Here is a 6,094-nt window from a genome sequence, read left to right as displayed (position 1 = left end):
AGCAGAGAATCAAAGCAGCACGCAGAAGTGATGAGGTTTATGGCTACATGGCTATGCTTTATTTTCTAAGCTACGCAGACAGAAAAAAATACATCGTCTCTCTGTGAGAGCAGAGAGCAACCGAAAACAAACAAAGGAACAGGAAACCAGTAACGTCTCATCCGTCTCCCGTGAGACTTCCAACAGTATGGAATCCCAGGAATGTAAACAGAGTCCTGTGACTCCAAGCACTGCACAGTGGCAACACACAGAAACCAACATCACATGTGTGACCTGGGAAGAGAGAGTGTGACCCAGGAAGAGGCCCAAAGCTGGATAGAAATGTCGGAGGCTCCCAGGTCTAAGGTTGCCTGGCCCTGTGCTGCACTCAGAGATGGCAACTTTCAAAGCCCTATGTGGAGAGGCTGGGGATTGAACCTTGGACCTTTTGGGTGCAAAGCAGATTCTCTTACCGCTGAGCTAAAGCCCTTCCAATCACTCTTAAGGAGCAGAGTTCAAGGTCTAGTGTCTGATTCAAACAGGAACTCTGTCCACCTGTCAAAATTCGTGGGATTCCACTTATTTACCTTAATTGTAACTGATGTCAAGTGCAGAAAAAGGTTTGGTTTGAAGTGCTTCTGTTCGCTCTAGACAGATAGAGTTGCCAAATGCCAAGCAAGAATTTGAGTCTTCACGCTGTATCCTGTGACTCAGCAATCACACTTGGTTTCGGTCTTGGATGCAGCTCAATAGCAGCCTTGCCTCACCCCCCTCTGCTTCGTGAACGCTGGACCGTCTGTCCAAAAGTGTGTCAGAATCGCAGCAAGAGAAAACATCTCTTTCAACGTCCCTGTATGCATAACGAGCTGGAAAAAATGCAACCGTTTCATCCCGAGTTTGTGCCAGCTTTCCGTAGAAATGATGCATTTGGTGTTTGCCCTTATGCAAAGCAAATCAGGGTTCAGGACATCCCTGGTGCCGTTGAAATGTCATGACCCGCTGATTTGCACTGATAAATTAAGCTATAATTTCCCTGGTTGGCTTTAGGCTAGATGCTGTATCTCAGCTGCTGCCCCCCACTGAAGGAACACAGGGCTACAAAATGCTTTTGTCAGACAAAATGCTGGGTCAGACGAAAGGTCCATTTAATTCAGTATTCTTTTTCTTGCAGTGGCACTGAAGGGCCATTAGAATATTGTTCTATAGATGATCCCAAAAACTCTTTGAGGCATTTTCTCCTCTCTCATATGTTATCCCAAAACCCCCTTCCTTTAAGGCCTGGAGGTTTTACACCAGCCAGAAGAGCAAGGCTTTTTTCCCCCTCTTAGATGTTACAGAGAAGGTGTGAAGGGTTAATCTTCATATTTTCTGCACATAGTGAGTTTCTGCCCTAAACTTACTTCTGCAAAATTGTGGTCAAGCCAACTAGCTGAAACTGCTGCTAACGAAAAACCTACCAGACAGGCTGAGGTGCCATTTCCTGCCTTGCGCTTCCTGCTTCAGTAATGCAAGATAAGAATAGACACGTACAAGGGGCTGCTTAGCTAGCAAAAAGGACACGTGTACGAAGGAGAGGGGAGGGACTGCTAAGCAAGCAGAAAGGCACACGTACAGGGGTAAGAGGAGGAAGTGCTTAGCCTGCAATATAGATATGCCCTAAAAGGGAATAAGTGAAAACTTGCCAGCTGATTGGGGAAGTTTTGGGGGAGGTCTGAGAGGTGGGTGAATGCTTTCAGGTATAAGAAAGTTTGCTGATGTGTATTACTTTGCAGCCAGATTTCAGAAATGATTCTGCTGGCTGTCTCTGTGCACAGATTAAACCCTTTTCTCCAAAGAAAAAACTTTCCTGGTGTTATTTTACTCTTTCTTTGGTCCTGGGGACGCGGGCAAAACGATTCCCTGGCGAAATAAGGCTTTAGGTGGAGAATGTGTTGCTTAAGCAAATGAAGATAAGAACAAGGCTGGCAGGGCCTCTCAAAATTTTGTTCAAGGTTGTAAAGAGACAAGGAGGACTCAGGAATGCCCGTTGCTAATATGCCCATGTAAGGAAATAGAAACTTAATATACATAGCTGTCAACTTACAGATTTGAAAATAAGGGACCTGCAGCCTTGAAAATAAGGGACCTGCAGCCTCACCTGTTCCAGGCACTCCAGTCTTCCTGTCCTCCTGCAGTCTGGTCAAACTCATGCTGGTAGCTTCGAGAGCACTGTTCAACCAACTTTGTAACCAGAGGTTCAACTGAATAGAATCTGAATCACATGCACCACAAGGCCTATGCAGCCTCAACTTAAGATGGCTCCCCAGCCTGGCTTTGCACTGCAAAGTTTGCAGCAGCACGTGCAACAAAATGGCGTCCAGCATTCAAAAACTCCCTCAGCTTGCATTAACTAGCCACACACAAGGCATGCAAGCTCCACCCCCAGTCATTCTTAGACTTCTTATTGGGTGAGCAACACAGCCAAGCAACACAGTTGGAGCCTCCCTCCTCCCTGGCCGGCAGGGAGGGACGGAGAGGAGCTGCTTCCTTTGAAATTTAAGGGACCTCATTTAAGGGACATCCATCAATAAGGGACAGCAGCGGGACATGGCGCTGGAATAAGGGACTGTCCCTTCAAATAAGGGACACTTGACAGCTATGTTAATATAACTTTCAATTTCCCAGAAATCAGGTGGTTTACAAGAAATCAGGTGGTATTGTATTCTGCAAATGTATAAAAAGCTGGCTTGCTCAGAATTGAGTGTGCAGACTGCGAGCTTATTGCGCATCACCTTTGCTATGCATATGCATTTCAAATAAACTCTGTGGTACCCTGCAAGGTCGTTTTGCCACTTTGTGTGACTCTGTGCTCCGGGGACCCAATAGCAGACAAGGAAAAGGTCCTACAGCACAAGAGAGGTATGCTGTCTCTCGAGATTATGTTTTAAGTATCATGGCCAATAGCCATTGATCCACCATGCTTTCATTCTCCTTATCCCTTCCAAACCCCTCTAGTCATTGCATCCTGAATTCCATAAACAAATTACTTATGGTGTGATTTCACAGACCCCTTGGCATGTGCCAGAACATGTAGAAGGTTCAGAGTGTGAATGGTGGCAGGCAGTGATGCTCATGCAGACATTGGAGGAGAGGTGGGAGCTTGAAGACATGGATGCAGTATTCACATGTTCCTGAACTGAACGGTAGCTTTTCAGCTTTTCAGCTTGAGATAAGGCCCCTTCTTATGCCCCTGTGTTTTCTTCTCCCCACTGCCACACACAGCACATAAGTGTCATATAAAAACAAAGTGTTCCTTTCTCCCCTTCAGTAATATTGTTTTATCTATGTGTGAATATATGCAAATTCATTCAGTTGATTAACTGAGTTAAACTTACATGATTTAGCACAGGGGTCAGCAAACTTTTTCAGCAGGGGGCCGGCCCACTGTCCCTCAGATCTTGAGGGGGGCCGGACTATATTTTGGAAAGAAAAAAAATGAACAAATTCCTATGCCCCACAAATAACCCAGAGATGCATTTTAAATACAGTGGTGCCTCGCAAGACGAAATTAATCCGTTCCGCGAGTCTCTTCGTCTAGCGGTTTTTTCGTCTTGCGAAGCAACCCTATTAGCGGATTAGCGCTATTAGCGGTTTAGCGGCTATTAAAGGCTTAGCGGCTATTAAATGCTTAGTGGCTATTAAAGGCTTAGCGGATTAGCGGCTTAGCGGCTTAGAAAAAGGGGGGGGGAGCGGGGAAAAATCGGAACACTTGCAAGACGTTTTCGTCTTGCAAAGCAAGCCGATAGGGAAAATCATCTTGCGAAGCAGCTCAAAAATGGAAAACCCTTTCGTCTAGCGGGTTTTCCGTCTTGCGAGGCATTCGTCTTGCGGGGCACCACTGTAAAAGCACACATTGTTCTCATGTAAAAACATCAGGCAGGCCCCATAAATAACCCAGAGGTGCATTTTAAATAAAAGGACACATTCTACTCATGTAAAAACACGCTGATTCCTGGACCATCCAAGGGGCCAGATTTAGAAGGCGATTGGGCCAGATCCAGCCCCCGGGCCTTAGTTTGCCTACACATGATTTAGCCCATAACCTATCCTACCTTGGCTTTAAGATCCATCAATGAGGCTCATCTCGTTCTTCCGCCTCCAGATGAAGTATGCAATTCAGTAATCTGAGACAGGGCCTTCTCGGTGGTAGCTGCCCTGGTTGTGAGATGCCGTCCCCCTTGAAGTTTAATTGGTGCTTACATTGCTTGATTTTCTGTGCCACCTAAAGACTTAGGTACCTCTTTGTCCAAGTTTCTTTTGGTGGGGAGAGGGGCTGCTATAGTGAGGCCTGGTGTGTTTATATTAAAAGTTGACTTTGTAAGCCTATGGTAAGATTTCTGTGTTGTTTTAATGTTACTGTGCATATATATATAATTGTTTGGCACTTAAGGGCAGGATGGAAATGTTTGCTACTAACCCCAAAATGGAAAACGATTGAGGTCCCAACTAAAGAATGGCAACGTAAGCTGATGGAATATGCACAGCTTGCGGACTTAACAATATAGAATAAGAGAACAAGAAGAACACACATTTAGAGAAGATTGGACAAAGTTTATTGGATATATGGGAAATAATTGTGTAGAACTGAAAATGTTGGCAGCATGCAACAGTGTAAATAAGTTTAACAGTGTAAATAAATTCAACAGTGTAAATAAGTTTTGATTGATGTTATAATGGAATACTGAATGGTTTAGTTTATGTAAAATAAGCAGGGATTTATGTTATGCAAAATGAACCATGGAAAGAGAAGAAGGGAGGTCACTGATATTTTAAGGATGTTTAAATGAGTATTCAAAACTGTAAAACAAAAAAATTAATTAAAATTATAGATAGATGATAGATAGATATGAAATGTTTGCTACTACTATTCATACTAATAATATGATTGATTGATTGATTGATTTAACTAACTGGCAGCTTTTTAAAAAAAAAAAGTCTAAAAGTGGTTAAAGAAATGGAATTTAATGTCCTCTTTTAGAACAAGCAGTTCCCAAAAATCCTATTGTGAATGTTCTTGTAATAGGTTCTCCATGTCAGACCTACATCTGCCAAGTTAACACAGTAAAATGTGGTTTATGTCAAGCCTTGGTCACTGCATGACATACTTTACGAGTCACCTAACTTAGCTTTGTGACAAAACGCTTGAACATGTTTTTTCCCCCCAATATGCCATCTGTAGCATTTTAATTTGATATGGGGCTTATGCCGTGAAATGTGTACAAAATTTGAATGATGTGTCCCTGTAACAACTAAAATATTGTCTCAGTTTTTCCCCAGGTATAACTGGTTAATTACCAGGGCTTTTTTAAAAATTAAACAATTCTGAACACCTCAATTACTTGTAAAGCCTAAATGTGATTAGTCAAAAGATCATGGTTAAATACTTCTGCGTGAAATGGAGTTAATGGAACCTAGTGTACACTGAGCAGTTTTAAACCATCACACAATTTTTAAGCATCACAGTGGGCAGTCAGGAGGGTAAGAACAGCAAAAGGGCCACCTGACTTTTCTCTGAAACATTTGAAGCGGGCTTTTGCATTAACTCTGTAGGGAGAACTTTAGATTGAAAGTGGAAAGGTCTGTGATTACATTTCAGACTCGTGCCACAAGGCATTTTACTTCAGGAGTGCTGTAGCAATGAACTGTGACCAGAGGAAAATGGGAAGTTGGGGTGAAGGAAGAAGGATTGAGGGCTGAGATTTCAGCTAAACGCACCAGTAAAGAAGACTCTTTCCCCTCCTCCGTTGAAGGGGGCTATGAATCCCCAAATGCCAATGAATTCACAAGGTACACTGTTGTGGGATTCTTTATACAGGCACGTATTGATTTTTAGCAACCGAGGCCTGCAGCAAAATGTTGTATGTGTCAAGGGTGGCCTGAAACAAGATGGCGGCATCCATGCCAAATTACAGAAGTTGACCAGACTGGCAACTGAACCTTACTTCAACGTTGATCAGTGTCCTCTACCACATCTAGAGGCAGCAGGGAGAAATTTGATTCAATTCACATTCAAATTCTTAACTAATCTGCACTTTACAAAACAATGCACAAACTTAAATAGAGCCACTCTTCAAAA

The sequence above is a fragment of the Podarcis bocagei genome (assembly GCF_964188305.1).
Source record: "Podarcis bocagei genome assembly, chromosome: 12".
NCBI lineage: Eukaryota > Metazoa > Chordata > Lepidosauria > Squamata > Lacertidae > Podarcis > Podarcis bocagei.
This window is presented reverse-complemented; position numbering follows the sequence as displayed.